We start from the raw sequence: 15,811 nt of genomic DNA on the forward strand, positions 1-15,811 counted from the left end.
GAAAGAGAAAATAATTAAGAGAGATTTACAATATGTAGTTCCATGGTGATAATTACCTTAGTGCTCTTATCTGTATTGTGGATACTGTATTTCTGTTTTGCCCTGAATACCTCACAAGAGCGACTGTTTTGAGACAGGATCTTGCTGTGTGTCCCAGGCTGGCTTGGAACTGTTTGGCCTCTTCTCGGTGGTTTTTCCTGTAAGGTGTATCTCCAGCGTCTCTCCAACATTTTACTTTAGGAAGCACGCTTTCTGCTTCCTCCCTCTAGTCGCCATCTTGGAATCTCCTGTTTGGCCTCTAACTGGGATTTCAGTGCTGGGATTTCAGTCATGTACTACCACACCAAACTCTCAAAAGTTTTAAAAACATACCATGTGCAGAAAAAGCCTAACAAAAAAAAGTCAACTCTTGGGCTAGCCGTAATCCCAGCTACTTGGGTGTCAGTGGTAGGAGGTTTGAAGTTCAAGATCAGCTTGGATGAAGTTAGCAAGACCCTATCTCAAAAACAAGCAGAGTGTAGTGGTACAGATCAGTGGTCCTAGCAACTTGAAAGGCAGAGGTAGGAGACTCCTGGTCCAAGGCCAGCCAGGGAAAAAGTTAGCAAGACCCTATCCGAAACACAAACTAAAAACAAGAGAACTGGGGGCATGACTCAAGTGGTAGAGGACTTGAGTTCAATCCCTAGTACTACAAGAAAATAAAAGTATTCTTAGCCAGATGTGGTGGACATAACTAATTACACACAGTATGTGAGAGGCTGAGGCAGGAGATGGCATTGGAGACCAGCCTGGGCTACATGGCAAGACCCTGTCTCAGAAAGCAAAGAACTGTGAGGATAAATAGCACAGAATCTTGACTAGGGAAGTCCAACTATCTGTGTGTGTATGTGGGAGAGAGAGAGAGAGAGAGAGAGAGAGAGAGAGAGAGAGACCGACAGACAGACAGAGGCAAAGTTTCTTTGTAGTGCAAGCTGCCCTCAAACTTGAGATCTTTCTGCCTCAGCCTCCTTAGTGCTGGCCCTTACAAATGTGCACAACCATGCCTGACCTACCTAAGTGTTCAGATCCATTAAATCCTGGATTTTTATGGCTGTGCATGAGACTCTTTTAATACTAGAATATCTTTAGAATATGTTTATCAGAGCTTGATATAGTTTCTGACTTTAGTAGACTAAATGATGCACTAATAAAGATCATCAGAACTTTTGATAAATTCTTATTTGCTGGCAGATTAATCTTGAAGGGAATTGTTGGTTTTGAATCGATTCTGATCAGTGAGAAAGAAAGCAAGAGATACAGAATTAGCCATTGTTGAACACCTGATATTTTGGCGTTGGACCAAATTTTTGGCAGTATTGGGATTGAGGTCAGGGCCTTGTGTTTGCTAGGCAGGTGCTTTACCATTTGAGCCTCATCTCCAGCCCTTTTTACTTTAGTTGTTTTTCAAATAGGGTCTTGCGTTATGCCCAGGCTGACCTGTACCACTGTCCTCCTATTTATGCTTCCCAAGTAGTTGGGGTGACAGGCACATATCACCACACCTTGATTGAGATGGGGTCTCACTAAATCCTCCCCCACCCATTTGAACTACAGGTATGAGCCACTGCACCTGGCTCCAAGCAGTCCCTTTTTATAGTCAGGCATTTTTGTGGTGTATTAACAAGAACGTGGCTTGGAATCGGTTCAGGATGAATTTTAGTTCTGACTCTAGCATAACTTCAAGCAAGCTACAATCTCTAAGCTTTGTTTCCTTATGAAGAGATGTGGTTGGCTAGAGGAGTGGCTCAAGTGGCAAGAGCACCTGCCTAGCAAACATGAGGCCCTGAGTTCAAGCCCCAGTGCTGCAAAAAAAAAAAAAAGAGAAAAAGATGTAGTACATTTTGTGTACAAATACAGTATATAAAACAAATGCTAATTAAGTGCTATTTGTTCCTTTATTGATGTGGAAATGGAGACTCAGAGTGTTGTTAACACAGCTAGTAAGTGATCAATGTCTGACTCTAAAGCCCAGGCTTTTCCATGATTCTTAGTATCTACAGTTGAAATGATTCCATTCAAATAGTTGTGTCTGTGTCACCTTGGGGGTTAGCCAGGACTTTGCAGGAAAGCAGATTTGAGAAAGTTCAGAAAAAAAGATTGGTACTAAAAAAAAAAAAATGATTGGTACTGACTATAGATAGTATAAGCAGTCAGCATTGGTGGAAGACTCTTGATAATAAAACCTGCTACTAAAATGACAAAATATGTCCATTGGGGCTAGAAAAATATGTTAGTAGCCTAAAGAAATTATTACAATTTCCAGATTAGTGATTTCTACTCAAATAAATTTTTCAAAGAAAAACAGCAAAAAAACCTGTAGTTAATAGTTAATCCAAAAAGTTGTGTTTTAGTAAGAAGGTGAGGAGGCTAGATCCCTGAGTGAGTTAAGGTTTGAAAAAACATGTAGAAGGAAAATAAAAAGGATTAGTTTTAGTTAAATTCAAAGCAAGGTGAGTAAGCAGGTTCTTTGGGAAGGAAATTTTAAGGAGAACTGTTCAAATCCTGATTTTACTTGTCATATGTAAGAGAATGATGGTCATTCTAGATGGAAAAGATAATAATTTTATATACTTTTATGCAATTCTGTACATGAGTTGCATTGTCTCTGCAGATTCTGTTTTTGTTTACAGTATTAAAATGTATGTTAGCAAAATGGCTGGATTTTCAGATAAAATGCAGCTTCCACAAAACTTTTGTTACATATCTGGTCTGAGGTGCATTTTCTGTTTTCCTTTTTATACATTATAAAGAGCATCTGGTTTCATTAAATATTTACATCTCCAATTCCAATTAACTACTTTTAGAGCAATGCGGTTGTCAGTATGTTTCTTGGTGTCATACCACTTTTGGGTGTAGAGAATACTGTTTATGTTTGGTTTGAAAACAATATGGAGTTATTAAAACCATAAATTAGAAATACTGAGTTGGGCATAGTAGTGCTTGCCTCTAATTCCAGCACTTTTCTAATCCTAGCACTTTAGAGTCTGAGGCAGGAGGATTACAAGGGATTACTGAGTGAGTTCCAGACTAGCCTCAGCTACATAGACTCTGTCTCCAATCAACAGCAGAAAAACTTGTATTCATATTCAGCTTACACATTTTATTTGACTAACCTAACAAGTTTAATATATCCATTGCGCCACTGGCCCCCTGCTGGCTCTAACAAGTTTAATATAAAGAATACTTTCTGAGTGGGGGAAGACTGCTTATCATAGTTTAGTAATTTCAGTTGAACAGATTAAATCTTCCTTAAAATACCTTTTCTTTTCTTTTTTTTTTTTTTTGTGGTACCGGGGATTGAACTCAGGGCCTCATGAATGGGAGGCAAACACTAAACCACTGAGCTATATCCCCAGCCACCTTCAAACACCTTTTCAAGGGGCTGAGGTTGTGGCTCAAGTGGTAGACTGCTGCCTAGCAAGCCCAAGGCCCTGAGTTCAAACCTCAGTACCATGAAAAAAAAAATCCTCAAGTAACAGGGCTTTTATACTTACTTTCTTTTCCTGGAATACTCTTAGATATTTGTATAGCTTGCTTCCTCATGTCTTAAGTTCAAATGTAACCTCTAGAGAAGTTTTCTCTAAGGGAGAGTTTTTCCTTGTGTTGCTGGGGTTTGAACTCAGCACCTCACAGTTGCTGGCAGATGCTCTAGTGGTTGAGCCACTCTGTCAGTCCTGTAAGGGAGTTTCTGAAAGGCATGTGATTTATACACACAGGTTTTAGTGACCATCATTAATGTACCTAAATGACCATACCTGAAATGTGTTTGTCTCATTAGAATGTAATGAAGAATGGCAGGAAGGTTGAGATTGTTAACATTCATTAGTTCTCAGAGCCTGCAGTGATGCCTGCCTCATGACAGATGCTGGGGGACAATTTGTTGAGTTACATGAGTTTATTTTATGAAATGCTTGGAATGAGGTTGAACACTAGGACATTCTGTGTTCATGTTGGCCAGCTGTACTACTCATGCAGCTTTTTTAATTATATTCCCTATATTTATGTATCTAATATTTTCTTATTTTTAAAGACTTAATCTGCTTCATGGTAATTGTAAAATTTCTTGAATTTAAGTACTTGGATTTTCCCAAGTACTTAAAACTGTTTTATTTATCCGAGCTTTATTGAGTTATAATTGACAAATATTTTATGTTTTTAAATTTAATTAATGAAATTTGTAAATATAGTGAGTTGTACATTCTTCTGAACATTCCAATATTGGTTATTAAGCAAACCAAATAGCATACTTCTAATCTTATTAAGCCTAAAGTGAATACTATGTTAAATTTAGAATCATAAGGCTTAAATGTGATTCTGTAATGTTAAAATTATCTTAAACATTATAAAAAGTTAAAGAAAAATGTATAGTTTTAAACTTAACCCATGAATATTAATATGAATTTGATGTACTTAATTTCAATGTTTGATATTAACTCAACTGGAAGTCGGACAGTCACTAAGGAAACAATTTTGTTGTCTTAAGTGAGGATTCCTATGACATAGTTAGGAGCAGAGTTGAATTACCTTCACTTTTTTTTTTTTTCCCTTTGGAGGTACTGGGATGTGAACTCAGCACTAGGCTAGGCACTACCACTTGAGCCATGCCTCCAGCCCTTTTCTTTTTTGTTTTTATTTATTTTTCAGATAGGGTCTTACACAGTTTTGCTTGGTTCTGGCCTCAGACTAAGATCTTCCTGCCTATGTCTCCTGCATAGCTGGGATTTACAGACAAGTGCCACCATGTCCAGACTGTTGAGATGTTGTCTTACTAATTTTTTGCCTGGGCTTATAGATTGGACTCAAACTGCAATCTTCCCCATCACAGCCTCCTGAAAAGCTAAGTTTACAGGTGTCTGGCCCTATCATCTGAACAGGCTGCTTGTCACCATGCATTGATTGTGGAAGGTTCCTTTGTCCAGGTGGTTTTTTCCATACCACAAATGGACACAGTGAAACTTTAACAGAAATTGTCTCTGATAACATGGAACTCTAATACAGTGCTCTTTGGTTTTTTTTTTGAGTTCAAGTTTAAAGCCTTTTATAATTATTTTTTGTGGTACTGGAGTTTTGAACTCAGGGCCTTGGGCTTGCTAGGCAGGCACTCTACCACTTGAGCCACTCTGCCAGCCTGTTCCCCCTCCCCCTCCCTTTTTTTGGGGTGTGTGTGTGTTATTTCTGAGATGAGGGTCTCAACTTTTTGCCGGGGCTGGCCTTGAATCTTGATTCTCCTAATTTCTGCCTCCTGAATTGTTAGGATTACAGATGTGAGCCACTGGTACCAGCTTGTGATTATTTTATAATTGCTTTTTAACTTCATTGCCTGATCAAGTTCTGTAAACCTCACCTCTTGATTGGATTCCAGGAACCCATTTTCTCCCTAGCTAGCTAATTCCAAGGTTTAGATCATTGTAATGACTGGAAGGACTTGAGAGGTGTTTACAAATTAGTAAATTAGCTTTTACTAATTTGTGATCACTCATAGTATACCAGAAAACTAGAAACAGATAATCTTATTTTTATAAAAGAAAATAGTAGGTTTGGAAATCATTTTCTTAGTTACATCCTTAGAGGAGAAGTAGAAGAATATATTATTTCATTAGTATTAGGAACATTATATTAATAAGTGTAAAATAACCTTTACATCATTCCTTCTTCCCCGTCCCTCTTCTCTTCTGATGAGAATTAAACCCAGGGCCTGAAGCATACATAGTAAACACGCTATCACTGAGTTGTACCTCCAGTCCAAGTTGAAGAAGGGGTCAGCATCAGACTTCGAGAGGAGTATCTAAAAAGTTCATTTTTGTCCTTGTTCATTTTAATCTTTCATTAAAGTTTATATAAATATTTAGTACTACTTATAAAGTTTCTGAACAACTCAGCTGGTGTGGATCAATGACTAAAACCTGAAACTATTGGAGGAAACTTAACAGCATGTGTAAAACTGGAATTTTAAAAAAACAACTGGAATTCAGACAAGAAATAAATATGAGTGGAATTTTGCTCAATTTTAAGGCACTCTAGTAAGAAAATGAAAAATGAATCACATTGGTTCTTCAATTAGCCTATAATCAAATAGGGAATACTGACACATGGAATATGCTGTGAATTCTATAATGAAAGAATAGAGCACTAAGGGAGCAAAGGAGAGAGCAGTTAATTTTGGTGGATCATTGAACTGGGCTTTGAAGAGTCAGAGTTTTCCAGGAATTGAAGATGGCGGGAAGTGATTGTTTCTTCTTTTTTTGCTGCCGCTGTTCCTTTGAAAATTTGTCAGGACTGTTTATTAAGACAAATAATGTTGGTGAACAGATAGAGAATAGATTGGAATAGGAGACTTAATTCAGCTATGACTCTTGTTTAAATGGGATGAAAGAGTAGGCATATTCCCAGGACTTCTTGGCAGTAGAATAAACAGGGTTTTTTGATTGTATATTGTGAGAAAAAGGAGAGCGTTAGGATGTGCTAAGGGTGTGTGTGTGTGTTTCCTGTAATGGGGTTTGAACTCAGGGCTCATACTTGCTAGGCAGGTGCTCTACTATGTGAGCCACTCCTCATCAGCCCTTTACTTGTTGAATGCAAGGTAATCTGGGGACACCTAGGTTGAGTGCTCAGAATATACTGGTCTGAATATGAAGTTTGGGGTGGAGATTGAGGCTAGAGATAGAAAACTGCTTATAGGTTAAATTTACCTAAAGGAGAATTAGTGAATTTACCTGTAGGAGACAATTAGAAAGGAATGTGTACATTTTGGGGAGAGCAGAGAAGATGTCAATGCATGAGAAAATGGAAGGAAGAGGCTCAAAATTTTTATCTGAGGTAGAAGAACACGGAGGTGGTCAAAGATGGTAGTTTCAGAGGAAAAGAGTGGTGGCTTGGTTAAAAGCTTCAGAGAGATTTAATGATTGGGAACTGAAAAAAACTTAATTGGAGAAAGAAGTAGCTGGATAGTTCTTGGATAGACTTTCAGGAATTTGATTTTGTATAATCTCAGAAATTCAGTGTGTGAGTTATTTAAAAAAGAAAAGTCAAAACATAGAATACATGCCATATTGCCCTTATTTTGGACAGAATCCTATTGGATTTGAACTCAGGGCTTTGTGCTTGCCAGCCATTTTTGTTTTAGTTGTTTTTAACATAGGAATGTTTATACCCAGGCAGCCCGGACCACATTCCTCCAATCTACTTCTGGCATAGCTAGGTTGACAGCCAGGCACCATCATGCCTAGTTGTATTGGTTGGATGAGGGTCTCAATAACTTTTTGATCAGGCTGGCAAAATACTAGATCCTCCCAATTTCTGCTGCTTGATTAGCTGAGATTACAGGTTTGAGCTACCTCACTTGGCCTAGATTGGTTTTTTTTTTATTTTTTTTATTTTGGCGACACTGGGGTTTGGACTCAGCTACATGCTTACTAGGCAGATACTTTTACTGTTGAGACACTCTGCCAGCCCTTTTTTATGATGGATTATTTCAAAATAGGGTCTCTCTAACTAATTGGGGCTGGCTTTGAACCGTGATTCTCCTGATCTCTGCCTACTAAGTAGCTAGGATTATACATATAAGCCTGTGGTGCCCGGCCCGTTGGTTATTTTTTTGAATGTCTCTCAATCTATGTTTTTGCTATTTCCTTGTTGCTAGATTCAGGTTATGTATACTGACACTTTTAATATTAATCACTGCAGTGTATGTTCAGATTTTCTACCTTTCTGGTATTTGCAAATTTTTTGTTTCATGTTTAAAACTACTTTGTTAACAATTTAAGACATGTTCAAAACATGGAAAAGGGAGTGTCTTCTGATTTAAGAAACTTCTAAATGAGAAAAAGATAACTGACAATCTTGAGTGGCTACATTGTGCCAGACATAATCATCTTATTCTGTTTATATAATTATTCCAGTTTTTTTTTTTTTCTTTTAAACCAGATATCAGCGGACAACGCTCTTTTCATTTCCCTCTGTGACAAGGCAACTGTCAGAAAATCAAGGTACATTTTCAGGCCTAAATAACCTCTACAGGCCCCTTTCAATCACTGTATTGGAAATTTACTTGGATTTTTCTGTTATTGTTTACTTTATGGATCTCTGGATAATTTCTATAAAGGGTATCTAGTGATTTTTATTTTTGTGTGAACACAAAGTGGACTGGAGGTGTGTGTCAGGCAGTAGAGTGCCTATTGTACAGGCATGAAGCCCTGTTCAAACCCCAGTCACAAGACAAAAAAACAACTAAAGCTCAACTTAATTATGGCAATTTAGAATAAGTAAATACAGGGTACATACGGAATTTGGGTTCTTGAATTTTCACCGGAAAAAATTTTATAAGTGAAGAATGTATATTTTGTGTATATTGTGTGCTAATGTATGGTTCCTGTTAGGTCAGCTATTTCTACTTCTAATTTGAATAAACGGAGATCATCCTAGAATGGTAGAAAACTTGGATTTGGTCTTATGGTAGTATGAAGGATAGGGGGAAGCAGAGCTAGAGCTAGGCTCTAAAATAATGGACTAGAAGTGATGTGGCCTCTAACAATTCCACATCTAGGGATAACTACAATCAGAAGCATGGTCTTAAAAAGATATTTATATGTTCATGCTCATTACAGAACCATTTACAGCAGAAATGTGGAAGCAGCACAAGAGTCCACTGAGAGATAAGCTAAATGGAATATTATGCAACTTTTAAAAAGGAAGGAAATTCTGTCATACGCTTTAAATAGATAAAACTCGAAGACATTGTGCTAAATAGTCACAAAAACAAATACTGTATTTAGAGTAGTCAAAAATCATATATGCAGGAAGTAGAATGGTGTTTGCCAGGAGCTGGGAGTGGGGCAAGTGGGGAGTTACTGTTTTATGAGTATAGAATTTCAGTTTTACAAGATGATGACAAGTCCTGGAAATGGATGGGGTGATGTTGCTCAACATTGTGATTGAATTGAATTCCACTGGACTATATACTGAAAAATGGTTAAGATGATAAATTTTATGTTATATGTATTTTACCACAGTAAAAAAATTTTGGCTGGGGATAAGTAATTGTAGTCTCTGTCACTTAAAAGGCATACCTTTATCTTCTAGAAAGTGAAATATGCCTTTTCAGTATTATTGATCCCCTTTTGATTTGTCTCTACTATAAATTTAGTTGTCTGGCTTCTTGTTTTATAATACCTTTCATTTCACATATAGGTAACCTTTAAAAAACCGTTGTATTCAAGTATATATAAAGCACATTGCACAATGTATAGCTTAATGATTTTCATAAACCGAGCCAAGTAACCATCCACTAGATGAAGAAAAAGAACATGAGGACTGTCTCCTTGAGTCATTCTCTAACTTCCCTGACAATATATACAGCATGATATAGGATTAACTTTGGAAATACATTAAAACTGAATTTTTTTACTATTTTGTTATGAAATTACAGTCATAAAAATTTTATCCTTGTAGGGAAAATGATTATCTTTTATATTGGTATGATTAGTTTTAAATGTGAATCTGTATTCTATTTGCAGAAATTTCCATAGCTTTATGTGATGAAATTGATACATTTCCAAAGAACTGAACGAAAATTACATTAACTTCTTTTTTCTGGATAAAGATGAAACTTTTTTTTAGTGGAAAACATAAACTCATCAAAAGTATCTTAGATAAATAAAAGGAGGATTAAATTTGGAATGACAATATAGGCATTTTCTAGAAGAGTTTTTACTGCTATCTTGTGATGGACATACAGATAAGAAGAGGGGGTATCATTATGGAAACTTATATTTTTAAGATATAATAAGGACTTCAATGATATGCTTGATATTAAAGGCAGAAATTGGACTACTGTGTTAAGGCTGACACTTAACATCTCTCACTCATGACGTGTTTCTTAGTAAACAATTTTTTTACACTATAGTTTTTGTTTTTGTTTTAACAAGAAATTGAGCCATTCCCTTAAAACAAAGTGGCATTGCAGTAGTTCCTGCAGGATATATTTAGTCTGAGGTTCTGTTAATTAGTGTTATTTGACACCTGAGTGTTTCTTTGATAAACATTGATACCTCACTGTCAATATACTGTGGTTCTTCAGATAAAAAAATCTTCCTTACATAAAATGAAGTCCCTCAAAAGCATTTGCAACTATTCTGTAGCCTTTAGTCGGTATCAAGATATGTTTTGTTGTAGTTTCTGCCAGGTGTCTCTTTTAACCTTCACTGAGTTCTGCTATGTTTATGATGTGCCATCTTCAGTGTGATTTTTTTTTTTTTAAGGTGTGCAGGAATTTGTTAAATGTCTGAGACTCCCCTCTTCCCATTTCCTCTACACATAGAAAGGAAGGTTTTTTTTTTGTTTTTAATGAAAACATCAGATTAAACTTCTCACTTAAAAATTGATTAGGTTTATTAGAAAAAAATAATTTGGGAAATAAATTAGTTAACCTAAATTTAAAATTGTTTTTCATTAGTAATGTGAAAATAAAGCTACATTAAATTATAGCAAATTAGTAAAGCATATTATAAGCCTCCTTTTGTTAACGGCGCTGGTGCAGTCTTACGATCAGAATTCCATAGTCTTTGTACCCCACCAGGAAGAATTCATGGCAGGACATGTGGGTATAAAGGGAGTTTATTAAAATTTAGGGAAAAGAAATACAAAGGGAAGCATTGCGGGGCTGGGGGTATTGCAGGTGGAAGCTGGAAGCCTGTGTTTGGTTCTCCTTTTCAGGTGCTTAAAAACCTGTGATAAGGTTTTTGAAGGGTGGCGAGCTGTTAGGTATAGGTACTGCGGGGGTATGCAGGAGGCCGGGCGGTGATCGGGGCCTGGCCTGGGAGCCCTCCTTTTCTTGGCGGGGACTGGGTGTGTGGTCCCACTTCCCGTTATGTACGGAGGCAGAAGGAAAGGGTTCCGTCTCTCGGTGCCATGTCTTCGGTGCCAGCGGCTTCCCATTCGCCGGTTCTATCCTCAAACGCCGAGACGCGGGTGTAAAAAAAAGTCAAACAATACAAAACAAAACAAAAAACCTATCATAACCTATTGGAAGGGGGGAAGGGGGAGATTGCCAGCCAATAATAAGTGATTGGGAGGGGCATGGGTGGTTACTGGCCAGTGTGCTCCAAACTTTTCTTAATTCTAGCCTGCCTCACTTTGATATGTAAAGTATACTTCATAAGGATAATTCAATGAACAAATTTCATAGTCACTTAAAAATGTGTTAAAGTTATTATTAACAAATGTATCTATTTTAAATGCAAACTGACAGTGTATATTCTGAACTTAAAAAAGTTCCTGTCCTAGTGACTTAATTTTATTTTAAGGAAACAATTAGGGATGCAGATATGTACAAGGACAATCATCACACTTTAAAATAATAGTAAAATATCAGAAGCAATCTAAATATCCTAACAGATGGAATAGTTAGATTACGGACTATATGGATTTTGTGTGCAGTAATTTAAAAATCTTTGTGGCTTGTTAAGTGGGGGAAAGTAGGTGTATGTGTGTGTATACTTGTATGAATTTAGATTTAAAAAAAACCACACATAGCTTGGCATCCTGTCTCCTGCCTGTAATCTGAGCTACTCTGGAGACCTTTTGTAAAAAAATAACTTAAACTAGGGGTTAGGGGCATGAGTCAAGTGTTTGAGCACCTGCCTAGCAAACACCCCTTGTGCCATCAAAACAAACAACAACAAAAAGAACCAAACCAAAAACCACATAAGAATGGAAGAGAATATGTTAGTTGAACTCTGGCTTAGGCTGTGTTAGTTGTGTGATCATAGGCATTCCTGGAGTCTGTTTTTATGACAGTGAAAATGATGCTTGCCTGTCTGCTTTTTAGATTATTGTGAAGGTATATAAAAAAGTTCTTTGCTCTTGTAAAGCACAGCATCAGTAGAGTGATTAGAACTGCATGTAACTAGCTAAGTCATGTTGGGTAAAATATTTAACTCTTATCTCTGGTTTGTCTATAAAATAAGGATAATAATAGTCTTAAAAACCTTAATAGGTGCAGGTGCTGGTGGCTCACACCTGTTACCCTAGATACTTGGGAGCCTAAGATGGGTAGGATCATATTTTGAGGCCAACCCAAGCAAATATTTTTTATTTTTTTATTTTTTCTTTTACTCATATGTGCATACAATGTTTGGGTCATTTCTCTCCCCTTCTCCCCACCTGCTCTCTTACCCCCTCACTCCCTCCCTTAGCCCCCCTTACCCCTTGCTACCAGGCAGAAACTATTTTGCCCTTATCTCTAATTTTGCTGAAGAGAGAGTAGGAAGGACCAAGGGTTTTTGCTAGTTGAGATAAGGATAGCTATACAGGGAGTTGACTCACATTGATTTCCTGTGCATGTGTGTTACCTTCTAAATTAATTACTCTTTTTTTTTATTGTTTTATTATTCATATGTGCATACAAGGCTTGGGTCATTTCTCCCCCCTGCCCCCACCCCCTCCCTTACCACCCACTCCGTCCCCTCCCTCTCCCCCCAATTAATTCTTCTTGAACTAACCTTTTCTCTAGTTCCTGGTCCCCTTCTCCTATTGGCCTCTGCCGCTTTAAAGTATCTGCTTTAGTTTCTCTGCGTTGAGGGCAACAAATGCTATCTAGTTTTTTGGGTGTCTTACCTATCTTCATACCTCCCTAGTGTGCTCTTGCTTTATCATGTAATCAAAGTCCATTCCCTTTGTTGTGTTTGCCCTTGATCTAATGTCCACATATGAGGGAGAACATACGATTTTTGGTCTTTTGGGCCAGGCTAACCTCACTCAGAATGATGTTCTCCAGTTCCATCCATTTACTTGTGAATGATAAGATTTCATTCTTCTTCATGGCTGCATACAATTCCATTGTGTATAAATACCACATTTTCTTAATCCATTTGTCAGTAGTGGGGCATCTTGGCTGTTTCCATATCTTGGCTATTGTGAATAGTGCTGCAATAAACATGGGTATGCAAGCCAAGCAAATACTTTAAGAGACCCCCATCTCCAAAATAACCAAAGCAAAATGGACTGGAGGTGTATTTCATGCAGCAGAGTGCCTGTTTTGAAGCACTGAGTTCAAATCCTAGTTCCATCAAAAAAGAAAAACAAAGAAAACTTCATAGGTTGAGGTCTTGTTTTCTTTGTGTGTGTGTGTGTGTGTGTGTGTGTGTGTGTGTGTGTGTGTGTTTTCAAAGCAAGCCCAGACTATGTCACTGTGTAGCCTTGGCTGGCCTGGAACTCTCAATACTTCTGCCTCTCCAAATGCTGAGATTGCAGGAGTGTATCACCATGCCCAGCTAGGCTTTAAATGAGATAATGCATATAAAGATATAAAGTATCGTGTCTGCTGTATTGCACACAATAAATGTCAGCAGTCATTATTACACACACTGGTTTTGTGCATTAATGCTGTGGCCTTTTAATATCATTTGTGTCATTTAATTCTTTGCTTTCTTTCTATTAAAGAAATGAAGTGTCAGAGGTTAATTGCTCAAGATTATACAACACTTAAGTGGTTTAGTTGGGATTGGCATCTAAAACCTGTGGGATTTTTCAGAACACTAAGATGCTTCTCAAATGTATGTTCTAGGCACATCATATAAATGGATTGATTACCTTTTATTTTGGTGAAACTGGAGTTTGAACTCAGGGCCTGGCATTTACTAGGCAAGTGCTCTCCCATTTGAGCCGTGGCTTCCACCCTTTTTGCTTTTCAGGTAAGGTTATTCTCAATTTTTTCTTGGGCAGGCCTTGAATCAAGAGCCTCCCATCTCTGTCTCTCAAGTAGCTGGGATTTCAGATATGAGCCACCATGCCTGGCCTCACCTTTGATTCTTATTTTCAGAATTATTGGGGCTGAGTTTTGTTCATTTTCATTGTTTGATTGTTTCATATCTTTGATCTCAATCTTGCTAAGTTTCTTTGTTTAATACGCCGGAACATGTACTGAAGAAATAAACACATTCTATTGATATATACTTAAAAACACTTACTGTTTGTTTACAAATCACTGGACTCCTGGAGTCTGACTGTTTTAGCTATTAAAGACTAACTTCAGTTACTCTGATTTTATTATGTCTTTATAAGGAGAGTACTTCAGACCGAAGTATGAAACTAAATGACTTTATAGCCAAAGGTAAAAAGACCCACAGACCCAGAAATGAAAAAATGTACCTAGTCTTAAATATTTGTGTATAAAGTTTTTGATGCAGAATCTGAGGAAGTAGAAATAAGTAATTTTTAAAAAATTGTGGAACTGCATGAGGGTTTTCTTTGTTCTTTTTGTTTGCTCATTCTTTCTCCTTTTCTGTGTAAGTACATTTTTTGAACTTGGAAAAATAATTCAGTCCTTTAAAGTATTCTTAGTCAAAGTACCTTCTGCATGGCCTTTCACATTTTCCTGTATTGCTGTAAAATGGGCAACATTCAAATGAAATCTTCCACTTGCTGCTACATATTTATTAAAAATCCACTTTTGGAATGCAGTCTTTGTGGAAAGTGTGTGTAGGATAACTATGATTTATGGGAATTCAAATACATCTATTATTTGAGTCCTCCCATCAACTATATCAGGTAGATACTGTTGTATTATCGAATCCTGGAAAATGTTGGGAAAAACAAAGGCAAAACTTGGTAAAAACCAATAGTGCCTAGTTTGGTTTATTTATATGTATTTGCTTGTGATTATGGGGTTAAATTTTTTTTAAAAAATTGTGTATTTAATATAGCAATTTTTACTATAGAAATGGGGTTTTTGGTGTGGTGCTGGAGATGGAACCCAAGGCCTTGCACCTTCTAGGCAGGTGTTCTAGCTCCTCAGCTCATAGAAGTGTTTTATTTTTAGGAAATTGGTGTTTATTTTCCATCACCTTTCTTTCTGTTTTGCTTTGTTGTCTGCAGATGAACAGCTTCAGATCTCTCTCTAGCTCTCTCTAGCTGTACCATCACTCAGTGACAGAGTGGCCAGAGCTGCAGGCAGGGCCTAGGTATGGAGAGGGCACTGCTGGACAGGCACAGTGGTGCTGGACACCTGCAGACCAGGCTGTGATCCTAGGCTGCCTTGTGGCAGACTCAGGAGCTGGTGTCATCCATTCACCCTGAAGGTCCTCCTGGGTGGCAGCCTTCTCAGCCATGGCTTGCTCTTCCTTGTTAGTCTCTCCAAGATCTCTAGAAGTGGAGATCCATGACATCCCATGGATGTTCAGGGAGATGGTGACATGGATATGCAGGATTTCCCAGGCAGTCTCTACTACATTAGACCCAAATCAGTGAGTTGCTTTTTAGGTTATTATAGCAGAATTCACCAAACTGGCCTAAAAAAGCCAGCCAATATTGAGAGAATTAAGTAGAGCAGGAAATATGGAGGAAGGCATCTTTCTTCCTTCTTTTTTTGGCGGTACTGAGGTTTAAACTCAGGGCTTCATGCTTGCAAGGCAGGAGCTCTACTCTTTGAGCCACTCCACTAGCCCTTTTTTTTGTGTTGGGTTTTTTTGAGATAGGATTGCAGTATTTTCCCGGGCAGGCTTCGAACCGTGACCATCCCATTCTCTGCCTCCTGAGTTGCTAGGATTACAGGCATGAGCCACTGGTGCCTGTCTGGAAGGCATCTTTCAAAGCTGCAGTCATACCTGTAGCAAGGGTTACTATCAGGTTCCATTCACTGACCAGAATGGATTGTTAGGGAAGAACTCTCCTCATAGAACACACTAGCTATACTTGTGAGTTTCTTCATTGGCCAGGTAGTAACCTCAACTCCAAGTTCCAATAGTATGCCCGGAAATGTTTGTTTGTATGCTGTTGT

At 37.8% G+C, this 15,811-nt stretch overlaps 1 protein-coding gene and 1 non-coding gene across 12 annotated transcripts in view; both read left to right on the forward strand.

Moving 5' to 3' along the window:
* Positions 1-15,811, forward strand: part of Zzz3 (zinc finger ZZ-type containing 3) — a 110,322-nt gene that overhangs the window by 12,439 nt on the left and 82,072 nt on the right. For 7 of the 11 annotated variants that reach the window (XM_074079722.1, XM_074079717.1, XM_074079721.1 and 4 more), the window contains exon 2: positions 7,963-8,024. The exons of 2 other annotated variants lie outside the window; for them this stretch is intronic. The gene's annotated coding sequence lies outside the window, so the exon portion shown is untranslated. Of the gene's footprint in view, positions 1-7,962; positions 8,025-13,600; positions 13,728-15,811 lie in introns of all 11 variants that reach the window. 2 more of the 11 variants (XM_074079723.1, XM_074079724.1) reach the window with 1 other exon arrangement.
* On the forward strand, positions 10,858-11,004 carry LOC141425294 (small nucleolar RNA SNORA57). Its single transcript, XR_012450364.1, has one exon. It is a non-coding gene; the product is annotated as a small nucleolar RNA SNORA57 (small nucleolar RNA).

Source organism: Castor canadensis, chromosome 7 (genome assembly GCF_047511655.1).
Source record: "Castor canadensis chromosome 7, mCasCan1.hap1v2, whole genome shotgun sequence".
In the NCBI taxonomy this organism is placed as follows: domain Eukaryota; kingdom Metazoa; phylum Chordata; class Mammalia; order Rodentia; family Castoridae; genus Castor; species Castor canadensis.